This window comes from Protopterus annectens, chromosome 6.part0 (assembly GCF_019279795.1).
Source record: "Protopterus annectens isolate FY-2018-M chromosome 6.part0, PAN1.0, whole genome shotgun sequence".
Classification (NCBI taxonomy): Eukaryota; Metazoa; Chordata; order Ceratodontiformes; family Protopteridae; genus Protopterus; species Protopterus annectens.
In genome coordinates this window covers 1,833,815,133-1,833,833,564 of record NC_056737.1, presented here as the reverse complement: position 1 = coordinate 1,833,833,564, position 18,432 = coordinate 1,833,815,133, and the positions used below count along the sequence as shown (strand labels likewise).

Below are 18,432 nucleotides of genomic sequence, written 5' to 3'. Positions count from 1 at the left end.
CTTGAAACAAAACTACCCAAAGTTATAGGAAATCTTAAGCAACACTGGTCACTGGTAACTGGTACGTGACAAAAGAAGGATGAAACTCTGACTATGACCTAGATGACCTGGGTCTAAGTTCAGCCGCTGGAAGACCCAGGTGGCAGACACTAGAAGTGAGACACTGATGTCGGCTTGCCTATCTTGAGAGGGACTGACTGTTGGTTCTAGTCAGACAATCACCTCCATACAAGCACAGGCCTGCATGCAGTGAATAAAATTGTAGAAGAAGGATGTGAAGTTGGTCCAGCCAAGCCAGTGACTGGTATTCCAGTGCAGCCTGTGTGTGTGTGTGTGTGTGTGTGTGTGTGTGTGTGTGTGTGTGTAAGTTTGCACACATTCGACGAGGGAATAGCTGGACCTTCTGCAGTGACATGGCTGCTCACATCAGCCAATGGGGTAGGGGGTTAGGGTCATAAGTCGAAAAAAATCATGGTTCTGTAAACAGCTTTTGTCTCTTAAGGAAAGAATAGGCTTGGAATGGCTCGGCTCTGTGAGGAGATGATGATTAGTGGGCAGTGGGGAAATCAAAAAAATATATAACTCTGAATTTGTTTTGCTTCATTATTATTTCCAAATACAATAAGGCAACTGTGCTATATTTTTTTCAGGAAGATAACCTCCCCTTCCCAACAGTTTTCTGCTCATTCATAAGGCTAGCCTTTCTCTACTAAGCTCTCTGCCATCTCCATGACAATTCCAGTCTTAAGCCTCTAAGGTGTCTCATACTATAGTTTTGAGTTAAAGTGTTTCTCTCTCCACTTGCATAGTGTCTGACTCTTGAGCAAGTCATTTCTAGTCCACCCTTGAAGAAGCAATTCTGCCTAGTAGATTATATCCAACAGGAAGATGAAAAAACAGAAAAAAATAATACATAAGAATCATTGGCTGCAGTGGTGAATTTTTTCTTTCGGAAAAAATATGTGTATACAAATATATTTTAATGAGTTGTTTTTATTGGGTAACACTAAGTACAACTGCATATGCTGAAGTGTTGCCTTATGATACAGAAGTTAAATTTTTATTTAAGATACTGGTAAAAATGAGCTTAAGGGGCCAAGGAGCCAAAGTGAGACAGTGGGAGCAGGATACTGAGCCATCTTACCCGTCTATGGAACTTCTCTGCATACCATGCTTTCTTTTTGAGGTAGAGTAAAACAGGATTTGGACCCAAAAGGGAGACCAAAGTGAAAGCTTGACCGTAAAATAAATGTAGGACAGAGGGCCAACAATCCAAGATGGGGGACTGGAATGCTACAAAACAGAAGAGGGAGAAGGAAGGGGGATGGAAGGTGGGGAAGAGAAAGGAGGACAGAGGTAGATGGAAGTGGGAGGGAAAGGGAGGAGGAGGATGAATAGAAGGATGAGGAGGAGGAGGAAGGCAAAGAGGAAGAGGTCTGCAAAATACATTAGTAAATGTGATTGTTTACTGTTCGCTGGTACAGACTGATCTGCAAGGGGGGGACCAGCAGCTGGGATATGATTACAGAGTTAAGTTAGGCAGACAGCAACAACAGAGCCCTAAAAAGGCATATATGTATGTGGTGTGTCTGTGAATGTGTGCAAAGTCACTCTATGGAGCTATTCAACATTTCCTCCTCCAGTCATTCTAAGACAACCCTCACTAGGGAAGCAAGCAACAAAATGGTTGCTCTGATAGATTCAAGATAGAATTAAGAAATTCTTGCTATTAATGGGGGGCACCAAATGTATAACAGCATCAAATGATTCAACCACGATCAGAGTGTCTAGGATTTCACATAAGGTGAGGGCTCTATATGCCTAGATAAATGAAATGAATATGACAGATTTATGTTCTTACAGCAGTAATTCACCCCCAGTTTTTACTCATGATGGCCCTGCCCATTTTAGTATTAGCATCAAGACAGATAAGATGTATTTACACAAGGAATTCATAGACTTAATTCTTGCAATAGTCCTGTGCCTTTACTCAGACCACGAGGCCATTTGCTGTAACTTTACCACAATCACACCTCCCCTACTCTGTAAATGGAGATTATATCCTTTCTACACCAGAAGGCCTGACGTCCAACAACAATTGTTAAAACTTACCTAAGATTTATACAGGTGCACAAAGGTCAAAAGCACCAGCCTCATTATTTATGGGATGCATTTAAAGACAACCTGCCATTTGAGGTCATGGACTAACTGCAGAACTCAAAACTTTACATTCTGTATACAAAAGACTACAAGATCAGATATTTCACAGTGGGGAATAGCAAACTCTCCAAGGAAATGACAGAAATAAGAACCAAGATACAGGAGATAGTAAATACAAGATAGAGATAGGCTTAGACAAACTGTACTTTCAATACTAAGAAATCGCTGCTCCATTCTTATCTAGACTGGTCAGGAAATGCAGGGCAGAAGCTAGGCAAGCAATCACATCGCTTGTCATACAAGGCAAAACACAGACAGACCATCTTTCAAAAAAAGAAACCTTGAAAATGTTTAGAACCTATTATCAACCTTCATATACAGAAACACATGGACAGGATAAACCCTTCCATCTAGAGGCTGACACTACTCAGGTGACTTTGTTTCCCTCAAATTTAACTCAAGATTAAATTACACTTTTGGAATCACTGTTCACCAAACAGGAGCTCATCTCTGCCATACATAAACCGAAGCCCAATAAAGCACCAGGGCTAGATGGCGTACCTTCTCAGATCTATAAACTCTTACCTCCATCAGCGCTCAGTACGCTCTGGACTACTTGCTTACAAATAACCGGAGGTACCACTTCACCCCCATCCTGGGAGCAGTCTCTCATAATTTCATTCTTTAAGCTGGGCAGGAATCCTTTGGGCCCATCCAACTACCACTCTATTTCTTTAATAAATGTGTGCAACAAGAATTTATATGAGCATTTAGACAGCTTGTCTTGACTATTATCCCTCCATACTGCATCTTGGTCAAGTCAAGTCAAGTTTGTGAAAGACAGAGCTTCCTCGTATAAAACTACATCCTGGCTGGAAAAAAGGACACGTAACATTAGCTCTGTTATTCACAGACACAGGAAAAAGCATTTGATAATATCAGATGGCCATATTCTCAATGTGTTTTATAGCAGTCATTCAATCAATCTGTCAAGATTTGGCAGCCATGGTTACACATGAGTGCCTATATCATCAACCCATTGAATACCTACAAAAGGGTACATCAAGGATGTCCATTAGTCCCAATTCTTTTTTTACTTGCTTTGGAGCCAGTGATTGCTGCCCTTAGGAACAAATTGTCAACAAAGTCTAAACAGAATAAAAATTATGCAATTGATGAGACAGTAGCATTACTTGCAGGTGACTTATTAATACTGATCTCTCCCTAAATGTGGGTCATGTTACTAAGTTGGGAAGCTCTCTCAAGTCACAAGGTTAACTCATCAAAGAAGATATACCTAACTCATGATATGGCAGATCTCTCTGCCCACAGCACCAATTACGGTTTCATGGTCAATACCCCTTACATTACATATTTAGGCATTCACTTGACTTTAATTTATATCAGAACCAGAGATATAAATCTCCAGTTAATGGAAACCCTACTCAAGAACAATATTCGTAAATGAAACTCCTGGAATATATCTCAAGAGACAAAACTGATCGTCATTAAGATAATCCTATACACAAAACTTTTATAAATACTTCAAGGCATCCCAATGCAATCCCTTACACCACTTTGAAATAATGGGATATGTGTATTTTAAGGTTCTTTTGGTATCCAAATGCTATTAGAAGCATCGGAGCAGTTCACTACTCTGCAAAAACCTTGAGCAGCATGAGACTCCCCAGCTTACTGTTAGTATATCAAGCCACAATATTTAGATGCTTTGGGGATTTATGCATTCCAGACTTTACTCCGGCATGGACAGATTTAATAGCAGAATTTGTAGATCCAACCTTAAAACCTTCATCCTTGTAATTGAACAAACTAATGAATAATTTCAAGATCCTCCTCTTATCTGCATTAGCGACAGGGCATTTTAAGAAATTAAGGGGCACAAGAACCCCACAGTACTTCCCTACATTATGCTGTTTTATGCACAGACTACTTTGTGCACAACAGGACAATGCCTTGGCATCATCTCTATTTCTATATGTAGCAAACTCAACATTTTAGGATATTCAGCTGACCTCTCCTCTCAATACATGATGGGAAGAAAGGGATTTTTCTTGCACTTTAGCTATAGTCTGTAATTCATTAAAATTACAGGAAGAATTGTTTCAGGAATATGCTGTCCCTCGGTAATGTACAATCTACTATAAGCGAGTTGAAGCCTGGCTTCCTATAGTTTTGAAAGTAGCCCTACTAGACTTGGTCACAATAAGCTCTCATATGTCAGCATATGCTTAGTCTACTGGGAAAAGTTGATACCATAAAGCTGGGGATCTCACAGGCCTATATTTTAATTCTCACTTTACAGTTTAACACACAAGATAGCTTCAAGCAAATGGTGCATGGAAGAACTACGGATTTGACAAGACTCCCAACCAACCACCTTAATGAAAATACTATCAATCACTTCATTCTCCTTAAAGGAAAGAATGTTTACATGAAGTGCCTCCATTGGCTGTTCTTGACCCCTGACCAAATGGTAATTTTTTTACAGATTAACTAAAACCAGAAGGCTGGCTGTATCTTGAGACCAGCAATACTCCATTGTGGGAACACATCACATGGAGTTTATTTATTTTTATTTATTTATTACATTTGTTAACTGTGAAAGTCCGACAGCCAGCAGCCCATTTTCAGTGGAGGCCTGGGGAGAAAAGCTCTGCAACAGTACAATTTATACATTGTCAGACATAGCATTTGTTCAATGTACAGTAATATTTAGACATTTGTGTTGGAAGCTACAAGCAATTTATCAAACAGATAAAGTTGATAAAGAAGATTTGGCAATTTATGGTCTTACCCATCAATCACAAGCTGCAAATATTCTTAACACCATGCTACTGGCTTCAAAGAAAGCCATAACCACAGAATGGAAGATATTCACCTCTCTGCTCATCACTAAATGCTTCCAACTCCTACATGAGATGCATGCAGATGAACTAAAAGTAGCCAAAAGAAGGATCATAGAAACCACTTCCCTTTCAAAGTGGGAACCTTGTAGGTATATTCTGGATAAAACAAATCCCACATAGTATAATAACAGTCCCCTTGTGATCTATCTTCCTTTTGACCCCAGTTCCCCATTTTAGAGGTCACAGACCTTACTTATATACCCCATCAAATGGTACTGCCTACCAGACAGTTATTTAGATTATGCCCTCCAGCTGACTCCTACTTATTTTCTCTTTCATGCATCTTCTTTCATTGGTTATCAACTTATGTAAACCAGACTATTGCTGCTTAGAGATTTATCTTAATATATTTTTCTTGTGTCTATGTCAATGTTGCATCATTTATTCTGGCAACTTCTTATGTCCATACTATTTTTATATAGGATATCCATTGTATACTAGTATATAGCAAATGTTTGCATTCATATTATAATGTTATTCAGACTGCCCTCTATATTCATCACACCACACATTTAATGGAATAATTACATATGTTATAATCTTATGTGATACACTTTACTTGTTCCATTTGCTAGTGAGAATGGAATGAAGTGGTTAGTATGCTTACTGGTTACTGAATCAGATTTTGTTTGTGATCCTGATTTATTATAAAATTTATAAATAAAGTTAAACAAAAAAAAAAACAGCCACACGGCAGGCAAATGGAGGCTGCAAAAACTTTTTTGTAAAATAATATTTTCAGGCTGAGCATAGCTGGTAAGTTCCCTCCTTCCAACACTAGATTCTGGGAGCACTACTGGCAAATCAGTGTCGAATGACAGTTGTTATTCCAACCTCTAATGAAACAAATAACTGCGGAAGTTTAACCAATAAAGTACAACTGTTGTTCTACTAACCTTTAAAGTAAATAACAGCAAGATTTAAAAACTGTCCTTGATTTTGATCATTTGCTCCCTCCCCATTACTTCTGCATTTGTCTAGAACATGTAATAAAAGGTTATGATTATTGACCTGATTGTACTGCTTTGTAGTGCATGGAGCTGCTACCAGTTATAGAAAGAAAAAAGGGTAACAACGTGTTTTAGCATCTTTGAAAGCTGATAAAGGACTTTGTGCTGTCAGAAAGCTCTAAGCTTTGGGAATTGAATGCCAAGAAATTCACCTGAAAACGGAAGGTCAAGAAGTGAATCCTGACATCCATTTTGAGAATATACAACTATAAGGAGTTCTGATCCTTATTTTTTGTAGTACTAAGAACTTTAACTGTTCTGATGCATTAAAAAGAGAAAAAGAACAAGAGCACAAGCTGTTTTACAACTTTTAAAACTGCAATATGCTTAGAAATGAGACACACAAATATACATATACTGGCCAGTTATTAACTATACACTCCTGACCAATAGCTTAAAAAGCTCCAAGACATTTCACTTTGCATACTTTTTTGTCTATTTTAGTTTAAAATGTATAACAGAAATTAAAGCTACTACAGCCTTCTGACATTACTCAAGGGAAGCTGTCATGTGAACTTTAGCACAAGATTACAGTACAACAGCACTGAAAGGTGCATACAAAATGTTATGCACTTACTTGACATCAAACAAGTGCATAACAAGTTTGTAGTGCACAGAACACTGTGACTGCACTCCAAAACCTAGAAAAAAGATAAAACCTTTAGTCATGTTCCTACCACGAGACCCAATCTTAAAAGTACTTAGGTGTGTTTAACAAACACTTAAGTAGCCCTAAGTGCTGTTAAGCTTGCATCTTGTATAGAGACTAACAGCAGACAGTGCTGACCACCAAATAACAGACACAGAAGGTAAAACAACTTTTAAAAGCTGCTAGAACTTCACTCTGCAAAACTTACAAACAGAACATGTGGTAGAACAAAGTGTCTTAACAGCTTTTAAAGCCATCAATTCTACATATGCACACACTGTTTCTGCCTGCTGCACAAGAGCTATGTGCTTTTCCAGCTTTCAAAGGATTTAAAAGCCAAATGAACCCTTTACACTTCTACACATTTTCTTTATTTTTCTGGCACTGGTAGTACATGGAGCATATAAAGCTTCCTGTACTACAAAGAATTATGAATGGGTCACCATCACAACCCTTTATTATGTATCTTCAGTATGGATGCTAAGATTCACCTTTCGAGCTTTGCTCCTAAGGTGAATTTCTTGGCATCCATATGTCAAACACATAATAAGGTTGTTATGATCGGAGATCCACTATATCCTATTAGCAATTCCAGAATTTAATCAGCAAGCTCCATATACTCCAATTTAATTTTCTTATGCTCTGTAGAGTATGTAGTACACTGCCTCCTTGTGACCACTGTAGGGTTGTGTAGCTGCAGTGTTGGGGCACACTGGGAGGAAGATTACACACACACACACCTCAAATGGCAGAGTCCACTCCTCCCATTCTTATAAAAAGGGAGGGCCAGAAACACCATGGCAAAGAATGTTTGCCTTTTTAATAAGAGCAATCTGAAGCTAGAGGAGGGGTTCTTGGTCGAGTTAATTGTGAAAAAAGACATTTGTCTTTTGGACAAAGAGGGAGTTGTTCATAGGTTCATAGGTTGATACTAGGCTATCTGCCCTAGGGCATTTATAAGCCTAGCCAGAGTGTGTTTGGCTTTCACCAGCCTTTTAGATTAGTTGACCGTGCCACTGTATAGTAGGTCACAGAAGACAGCCCTTTTGAGGTTAGTTTACTGTGCCTCTGTCTAGTAGGGACACAGAAGAGATCCCAGGGGTAAACCTATGATCTCCCATCCACTCGTCAAGATTTCTCTTGAAGAGGATCATTGAGGGACTCTGCCTAACATGGTGGATTGGGATTTTGTTCCAGAGTGAGGGGAGCCTCTGGGATATGAATCTGTCCCTCCAGCATGTCCTATTTATTTCTGTGCTGAGGTTTAAGTCCCTGGAGCATGTAGCTCTAAGGGATTTGGATTTCCTGAGGTGGAGCATGTCCATTAATTCTGGGTTGGACATGGCTTTATATGTCAGGCACAGATCGCCTCTGAGTAGGCAGTAAGCAACTGAGTAGAGCTGGAGTTTCTTTAGCCTAACTGCGTAGGGCATCTGTTTGAGTCCCTTGATCCTCTTGGTGAGGTACTTTTGGGGTCTTTCTAGTTGCTGCAGGTGTCGGGTACGGTACATCCCAAATGGGGCATTGTATTCAATTATGAGCCTGATGAGTGATGAGTAGAGGGGCACAATGACCTCTCTTGATCTAGATGTGAACCCTTTCGTAATAAGGTGGGCTATATAGAAGGTCTTTCTAACCACTTTGGCAACGTGATTGTCAAAGGAGAGATTGCTATCTACTTGGGTCCCCAAATCCCTAATTACGTCTTCCGTACTTAATGGATTACCACCTATGTGGTAATTTGTGGGCACTTTGTTTTTCCCAAAGGGGATGACTATGCACTTTTTGGCATTTAGCTTTAGGCCATGGCTCTGGCACCAGTTATCCGTCTCTGTGAGACCCTTTTGGAGGATGCTTGTGTCAGTCGGTGAGTCGATTATGGCACCCAGTTTGCAGTCATCTGCGAATTTGGTCAGCCATAGTCCTCCCATGTTAGCCTGTACCTCAGAGAAATATATACCGAATAAGAGAGGTCCCAGGACTGAGCCTTGTCGGACACCACTTGTAACTGGTTTAGAGTCTGACATGGCACCTGCAATTCTGACCATGTGGGTTCTATCCCTGAGCCAGTTTGCAACCCATCTTGTGACATAGGGGTTGATATTTAAGCTGGTGGGCTTATTTATGATGCCTGAGTAGGGTATTGTGTCAAAGGCTTTTGCGAGGTCCAGGTAGGCTGTGTGGACTACCTTCCCTTCATCTATGGCCTTGGTGACTGTTTCAAAGAAGTCGACCAGGTTCAAGAGGCAAGATCTGCCCTTAACAAAGCCGAATTGGGTAGGATCCAGTGTTTGGAGGTTCCCAATGTCTTTGTTTATGAGTTTCATGATGATATGCTCCATAGCTTTGCAGACCACGCCAGTCAGGCTTATAGGGCGATAGTTTCCGGGGTCTGTTGTGGCACCACCTTTGTGGAGTGGGACCACTGTTGCTGTACACCATTCCTTGGGTACATATCCTGTAGTAAGGCTGAGATTGAACAGTGACTTTATGTGAGGGGTCAGTTCTTCTTGGAGCTCGTGTAAGATGCAGGGCGGGACACTGTCCGGTCCCATTGATGCTGTGTTTTTTGCTTTGGAGAGGGCAGCTCTCATCTGTGCATCTGTGATGTCAGGGAGGTTAGACTCTGTTGGGATAGACATTTGCTCTTTTGGGGGGGAAGGGGGGGGGTGTTTGCACTGAACCTGTCTGCCAGGATGTTGGCAATGTCTGTGGGTTCAGTGTATTTTTTGTCATTTTGAACTAACTCAGAGCATATCTGGGAGTTGCCACCCAGGTTCCTGACATAACTAAAGAAGGCCTTGTGATTATCTTTAGCATCTTGTGCAATTTTTCTTTCGAAGCTGGCCTTAGATAATTTTATGAGGGATCATAGTTTCTTGCTAGTACTGATCAGAGATGCCTTCCCTTTTTGGGATTTTGCTCTATCATGTAGTAGCTTCCTCCTTCTGTTGTACAGCTTATTTATGGCTGTGGTCCACCAGACAGGTCTCCTGCCTTTGGAGGAATGCGTCTTGGTTTTATTTGAGATAGCATGATCCATGCATTCCTGTAGGTGTCCACAGAAAGCGTTTGTAAAGGATTCTGCGGTTTGTGCCATATTTTCCACTGGCCCGGGGTCTTTGAAGGATTCCACCTTGGTTTTGAGAAGTGTGAAGTTTGCTTTTGAGAAGTTCTTCGCCGTGGTTTCCTTGGATGGGGGTGGGGATGGGATATGGATGTCCAGTGAGATTAATTTATGGTCAGATCTTACCAATGAGGGGTATACCTCTGGTATGGAAAATAGAGTCCCCATGTTGGTGATGATCAGGTCCAATATGTTTTCCCCTCTTGTGGGAGTGGTGACCAGTTGTTCCATAGCATTTGAGTTTATAAATTCTAGGAACAATTGGCCGAGGGTGTTGGGGCTTGAGCAGTGCTCCCAGTCTATGTTTGGGTAGCTGAAGTCACCCAATATAATGGTGTTGGAGAGACCTTCATATTCTCCAGTGTTCTCAGGAAAGCCGAGTGGGGTTCCTGAGTTTGGGAGGGTGGTCTGTAGCAGGCTACAAACTGAAAGGCAGTTTTGCCCACTGTTAGTTGCACGTGGATGGTCTCCGATGCTTCATGCAGTGCCACTAACCTGGAGGTGTGGGTATCTTTGATGAATATGGATACTCCCCCTCCTTTTGTAGTTCGGTCCGAGTTTTGGGGCCGAAAAGCATGGTATGAGGTATAACCTGGTAGTGCTGGGGTGCTCTCGGGAGCCTTGAACCAGGTTTCTGTTACTGCACAGATATCGATATTCTCCATACTGAGGAGAGCCTCGAGTGCGTGCATCTTGAGGTTTAGACTTCTGCCGTGTTACCAGGAGCAAAGCTAGCCTTGTGCAAAAGTGACTTAAGTAGCCGACAAGGGTGCCATCCTACCTGGACCACTTTTTCACTATTTATTTATTTTTTTAAATGCACTAAACTGGAAAGATTGCTAGTTTGTTCATTTGGCTTTATAAAAATGTTCATTATTTCCATAGTTTGATGAATGCTGCCATGTAGAAGTAAACTGCAAAATGTTACAAGGCATCAGCTAAAATGTTGAGAAAATGCACTTGCATGTGATTTGTGCAGCTTGAAAGATGCTTAGTATTTGCTTATTGTTGATATTGTATAGATAAATATCTTTCATGTCTCTCTAACTGCCTAAGAAAGAAAAAAAGCCCTAGGAAAGGTACTGATTTTCAGCATATCAAAGTCTGCCTGGCTAACAAATGTGCTGCTGATACATGAAAAGAGTACAGGCATCTCTCTCAATGAATTCCAGACAAAGCCAAAATATTATTGATGGGGTAACCCAAAGACCCCAAATCAGGGATTTTTTTGCAAGGAAAGTTAATAGAATAACATGTTTTGCATCAACGTGTATTTTTAGAAGAGTTAGAAATAAGAAACTCTAATATTTGACATTACTGACTGATAAGAAAAAACATTTTATGATGGACAGGACAAAAGTAAGAAAATCGGAGACATTCTGCAATAACGGACAGCTGAGTGATATGTCTATAAGGTTCCAAGACACAACATTGCTTTGCATACTTTTCAAACAGTATTGGCAGTTCACAGGAAATTTAAATTTATTTGTTTTATGTTTTCAACTTGCTTTCCAAAAATGCTCAAACATGTAAGGACATGTGTATGCTGGTAGAGGTGTGTCATTCCACACCTTCAAAGTGTGAATGACTGAAGTTGGAGAACAAAGACAGTTAACTGAACGCCATTGTTTTCTTATGACAGACTTTTGAATGGACATAGCCCGGAGCAGAATTATGTTTGCTTTTCATTTCAACATATGCCAGTGTGATGGGAAGACAACACCGCTTCCTTAATCTAGCCTGATTCATATAAAAGAAACTTAACGTGGATTCTGGGAAAGGGTCATGTAAACAGCAAAACAAGTTCATATTAATACGGCAGGCCTTATGAAAAACTTTTGTGGAAACACATATTAACATTTTATAAGAAGTATGCAGAGTGATTTTGTTGCATTGAATTAGCTCAGAAAACAATGATACAATGAAAAAAACAAGATTTTTTGAGTTCCAAGGTGGGGTTTTCCTTTAAGTAACAGTGTTTCAAGCTTTATAAATACTACAGGAGTTATCTACGCCTCTAGTCCAGATCACTTGATGAAAATCATTACAGGGCCAGTTCACTTAACCTCACATATCAACCAATATTCCTCATCAGATCACAGAAAATACAGGCAACTGAGTCGTGGGACCACTTTTTCAAGGACGGCTAGGGTAATCAAGCAGGGGTGAATTAGTGGATACTCATCCAATCATCTCATTACCATCCGAAGGAAGGTAATGTATCACTCTGCTTAATTTGTAATGGGAATCTATTTCAGAGGTGGGGAAAGTGCTGCATAGTGAATGTATTTCTCCACCATTTTTTATTTATCTGCTGGTGAAGATTTAGTTCCCTGTATCTGATATTTGGGAGGAATATTTGATATGTGGAGATTATGAAGCAAGTTGGATGAAGTGGTGGTGAGTGTACCCAAGGGTGATTGGAGCAGACTTCAATGGGCATGTTGATGAAGGGAATACTGGAGATGAGGAAGTGATGGATAGGTATGGTGTTAAGGAGAGGAATGCAGAAGGTCAGATGGTAGTGGATTTTGCGAAAGGGATGGATGTGGCTGTGATGAATATGTATTTTAAGAAGAGTGAGGAGCATAGGGTGACATACAAGAGCAAATGAAGATGCACACAGGTGGATTATATCCTATGCAGAAGGGCCGGTCTCAAGGAGATTGGAGACTGTAAAGTGGTGACAGGGGAAAGTGTAGTTAGGCAGCATAAGATGGTGGTCGGTAGGATGATGTTGGCGATCAAGAGGAGGAGGAGGAGGAGAGTGAGAGTAGAGCCATGGATCAAATGGTGGAAGTTGAAAAAGGATGATTGTGAGGTGGAGTTCAGGGAAAAGTTAAGACAAGCACTGGGTGGCAGTGAAGAGCTACCTAATAGCTGGGTAACTACAGCCGAGCTGGTAAGGGAGACAGCTAGAAAGGTGCTTGGTGTGACATCTGGACAGAGGAAGGCGGACAAGGAGACCTGGTGGAGGAATGAGGAAGTACAAGAGAGAATACAAGAAAGAGGTTGGCGAAGAAGAATTGGGACTGTCAGAGAGATGAAGAAAGTAGCCAGAAGTACAAAGAGATGAGGCGTATGGTGAACAGGGAGGTGGGGAAGGCTACAGATAAGATGTATGGCAAGTTGTATGAAAGGCTGGACACTAAGGAGGGAGAAAAGGACCTGTGCCAATTGAATAGACAGAGGGACAAAGATGGGAAAGATGTGAAGCAGGTAAAGGCAATAAAGGATAATGAGAGAAACATATGCACAAACGAGGATAGTGTGTTAAGCAGATGTTAAGAATACTTTGAGGGGTTGTTGAATGAAGAGAATGAGAGAGAGAAGGTTGGATGATGTGGGGATAATGAATCAGGAAGTGCAATGGATTAGTAAGGAAGAAGTGAGGACAGCTATGAAGAATGAAAAGGCTACTGGTCCAAATAACATACCTGTGGAAGCATAGAGGTGTTTGGGAGAGATGGCAGTGGAGTTTTTAACCAGACTGTTCAATTAAATCTTGGAAAATGAGTGGATGCCTGAGGAGTGGAGAAGAAGTGTTTTGGTACTGATTTTTAAGAATAAGGGTGATATGCAGAGCTGTAGTAACTACAAAGGGATAAAATTGATCAGTCACAATATGAAGTTATGGGAAAGAGTAGTTGAAGCTAGGTTATGAAGGGAGGTGATGATCAGTGAGCAGCAGTATGGTTTCATGCCGGGAAAGAGCACTACAGATGTGATGTTTGCTCTGAGGGTATTGATGGTGAAGTATAGAGAAGGTCATAAGGAGATGCACTGTGTCTTTATGGACTTAGAGAAAGTATACGACAGGGTGCCTAGAGAGGAGTTGTGATATTGTATGAGGAAATAGGGAGTGGCAGAGAAGTATGTAAGAGTAGCACAGGATATGTACAAGGGTAGTGCGACGACAGTGGTGAAGTCTGTGGTAGGAGTGACAGATGCTTTCATGGTAAAGGTGGGATTACATCAAGGATTAGCTCTAAGTCCTTTCATATTTGCAATGGTGATGGACAGGTTGACATATGAGATCAGACAGGCGTTCCCGTGGACCATGATGTTTGGAGATGACATTGTGATCTGTAGTGAGAGTAGGGAACAGGTTGAGGAGACCCTGGAGAGGTGGAGATATGCTCTAGAGAGGAGAAGAATGAATGTCAGCAGGACTAAGACAGAATATATGTGTGTGAATGAGAGGGAGGATAGAGGAAATGGTGAGGATGCAGGGAATATAGCTGGCGAAGGTGAATGCGTTTAAATACTTGGGATCAACAGTTCAGAATAATGGGGAGTGTGGAAGAGAGGTGAAGAAGAGAGTACAGGCAGGGTGGAGTGGGTGGAGAAGACTGTCAGGAGTGATTTGTGACAGACAGGTACCAGTAAGAGTGAAAGGGAAGGTTCATAAGAGGATAAGTCAGACAGCTATATTATATGGGTTGGAGACGGTGGCACTGACAAAAAGACAGTTGTCAGAGATGGAGGTGGCAAAGTTAAAGATATTAACATTTGCATTGGGTGTGACGAGGACGGATAGGATTAGGAATCAGTATATTAGAGGGTCAGTTCAGGTTAGACGGTTTGGAGAAAAAGCCAGAGAAGTGAGATTGTGTTAATTTGGGCATGTGCTGAGGAGGGATGCTAGGTATATTGGGAGAAGGATGCTAAGGATGGAGCTGCCATGTAAGAGGAAAAGAAGAAGGCCTAAGATAAGGTTTAAGTATATGGTGAGAGAGGATATGTGGGTGGTTGGTGTGACAGAGCAAGATGCAGAGGACAGAAAGAAATGAAAACAGGTGATCCACTGTGGTGACCCCTAATATGAACAGCTGAAAGAAGAAGATGATTTGATATGTGAAGATACAACAGACCCAGGACCACTGGGTCCCTAAAGGCATGGAAGAAAAGGCATAGATCTCCCTGATACTAAAAAAAGGTAGAGTTATTTGAGTCCTTCCAAGTAGTTTATTGTTTTTAAGCCGATGACTACCTCTGAGGTCTTTCTAGTTGTTTGATATGTCTAGTTTGATAAGTCTAATGAGGTACATCACAAAGGTGGCATTTTATTCAAAAATTGGCCTAATCAACACCAAATATAAGGAGACAATGACCTCTTTCGATCTGGATGATGTTCCTTTGATAATTTGCTGTGCCAAGTAGAAGGACTTTATGACTACTTTCAATGCATCGGTTCATAGGTTATTACTAGGCTATCTGCCCTAGTAGGCCATTTTAAGCCTAACCAATTTCCTATCCTAGAGCTAAGAATCAAACCCTGTACCTTGTGTCGGTGAGGTAGACATCTTAACTATTATGTCAACTTCCAACATGATGATCAAAGGAGAGAGAATTATCAATCCATGTTCCAAGGAAGTCAATTTGAAGTTGGGCATTGTCTATGTTGTATGCTGGCTGGGAAGTCTACCAAATGTGACAATATTTCACTTTTTAGCATTTAATTTGAGCCCATATTTAGTATATCAGGTATCAGGTACAGCTGAAGGGATTGCACATCAGAGAGGGATTTGAAAATGACTTCCACTTTACAGTCATCTAAAAAATTGGTTAGTCAGAAGACTTGATTTATTGTCTGCAGATCATAAAAGTAAATGGTAAACAAAAGAGGACCCCGCACTAAGCTTTGCTGGATGTGACTGGTCACCTTCATATAGCCACTAATTAACATTTTGCTATGTACAATTTGACTATGACTTCCAGTCCTTGTCCTCTGTAGTTTAATGGTTTATCAGTTGCACTTTCAGTAGATGTATTTAAGGAAATATAAGTTTACTGCTGCTTGTGGTTAATATGTTTTCACTGTAAGAGATTTTTGGTTTGTTTAGCAGCTGGCTGCCAGTGTTTTTTCTGTAAAATTTGAAATAAAATGTTAATTATATCTAATTATCTGTGATCATTGCAAATACAAAGAATAAAATTGCATGCAGACTGACAGTTCTGAATACTGTTTTATGGTAACTGGAAAGAGATGGTCAAAAGAGCAGATACTTGTGTGGAGGGTTGTCCTTTACCCTGCTTAAGGCTCCCACCTGACTATGATCCAGGTCTAAGTATCAGTGGTAAACAATACTGCGAGCAGGACTGATTCTAATAATGAGAAGTGAAGACACAGTAATAATAGGAATGCAAAATGAGTAAGGTAACAGTAATAATAGGAATGTAAAATGATTAAGGCAATGGATAGCAGGATGAGAGAGAGAAACAGAGACAGAGAAAGACAGGGGAGTGAGAAGTGTTAATAGGAGAGTAAATGGATGTCAGTTGGGAAAGAGATACAGAGTTGGAATCCGTACTGTCACAGACCTGTAATCTATGGCATATTCCTCTTAGGTGAAATAGAGCTGAAGGCAAAGGACTCCAGTAAAGCCCCTACTAAACATGGTTTCTTTGCTCTGCACTTCCCAAAGTGCCGCCCAGGTTTCCCCCATTCCAGCCCATCAAATGTTTTTCACACACATCCTGCCCAAACCACCAAATGTAGCCACTTATGGTGTATGTTGTTGATGATTATCTGTAACAAAAAGTGAAAGAAATTATGGCCAACTTGTTACTCTTACATACACTAAAACACTCCCCACACAGACATACAAGCTAGCCTAGGCCATAACAATTCTGGTTTTACACTGGTATCAGGAAATACAATACACTGTGTGACACTGCTACTGTCAAGCCAGATTAGGGACTGTTTAACTGTCATCAAACAACAGCTTGGAAAATACACTTTTATCCAAAGAAAACCCACACCTCATACCTATCAATTACAACCACATTATTGGCTGTGTACACCTCAGATATCTACCTGTGATTTTGAAACTATGGCCATACTAAAGTATTTCATCTTACTTTACATAACTCCTGCAAAGACAGATTGACTGTTTAACTTGATCACAACAGCAGATTCATTCATTTTCATCCACAAGTAGCCCCCATGCACAGCAATTACAGCCACTTTGCTGACTGAACCTCAGATAACGGATTCTAGTAAAACAATTACCACAGCAATCTAGTTCAAGTTTGTTTCATACAAACACACAGTAGCCATAATAAAGTATTTAAGCTTACTTCACATAAATGCAAACTGCTCCCATAAAGCCAGATTAATGATGGCTTAACCTAAGCAAATATCAGCAGAGTCAGTCACTTTCATCCACAGACAGCACATGTACCCAGCAATTATAGCCACTTTGTTATTTACCTCGGATATCTGACTGTGATAAAAATAATGGTTGCAGTAATGTATTTCAAGTTTGTCTCATAGAAGCAGAAAGAAGCAACAAAAGGGTATTCTATCTTACTTCACATCACTGCTTAACCTGAACAAGTTACAGTACATTCAGCCAATTCCATAAAGCGACACAGACTCTGCACCCAGCAGTAATAGCCACTTTGTTGACCTCGTATACTTTACATTCCAGATCCTGATAAAAATTTCCACTGTATAAGTTACCTTTGTTTCACATAAACAGTACCCTCAGTAAAGAATTCTAATTTGGTTCATAACACAGAAATGTGAATTAGTCCAGTAAAGCCAGAATAATTACTGTTCAGCTACAGCACAACAACAAAAAGGTCAGTCATTCTCTTTCACAGACAGCCGCTGTGCCCAGGAATTGCATCCAGTTTGTTGACTGAGTACCCCTAGATATCAGACTGTAAAAATGGCAACAGTAATTTATTTCAACTCTAATTCACACAAACACATAGTAGCCAACCACATGAAAGCATTCTAATTTGCATCATACAAATAAGCATAAGTCCTGCAAAGCTGTGTCCACTGCCATAACACTTAGCTGCCAACCAGAATAAAAAACAAAATACTTACCTGGTATAATCCAGACCATCCTGAGTGAGCTGCATCCCAACCATAACATTGTCTTGCAGGCCCTAATGCTACTGTCAGCTACAAACTCCTGCTGCTGTTTCCAGCAAGGCCATGGCATACACTTCCCAATTCAAAATTAATCTCAAACTTCATACCACCCACAAGATACATAGCCAGTCAGATGGCTTCAAAGGTTCTCTGACTGGTAGTCTATATTGCTGGTTGTATAGAGAAGAAACTCATCTCCCTATGGGGCACTGCAGGCACAACTGCTTTGAACATGTGCAACTTGGCAGTAGTTTATTTACTTACATATTTACGTTAAAGAAGAAAGAAAGAAAGAAAGCACATTTGGGAAATACTCTCCAGCTGGAATGGTGTCCTTGGCAGCTACCTAGGTTACCTATGGCTAAGCCTAGCCATGACTCTCAACTCTACTGGCTTGCAGATGTCATCATTTATGGCCATTATCTGCCTACATACCACAACCTTCCAACTCCACTTCACCCTCAATATATTTACAACCACACCAGTGATATCTCCCTGTAGTTTTATAGCCACACAGTGACATCACCCTGTATTCTTACAGCCAAACAGTGACATCATCCTGTATTCTTACAGCCACACAGTGACATTATCCTGTATTCTTACAGCCACACAGTGACATTATCCTGTATTCTTACAGCCACACAGTGACATCGTCCTGTATTCTTACA

The 18,432-nt window shown here is 40.6% G+C and overlaps 1 protein-coding gene across 2 annotated transcripts in view; it reads right to left on the bottom strand.

The window, feature by feature from the left end:
• The window catches only part of MFSD6 (major facilitator superfamily domain containing 6), a 790,692-nt gene that overhangs the window by 351,398 nt on the left and 420,862 nt on the right, over window positions 1-18,432 (bottom strand). The window lies entirely within an intron of this gene.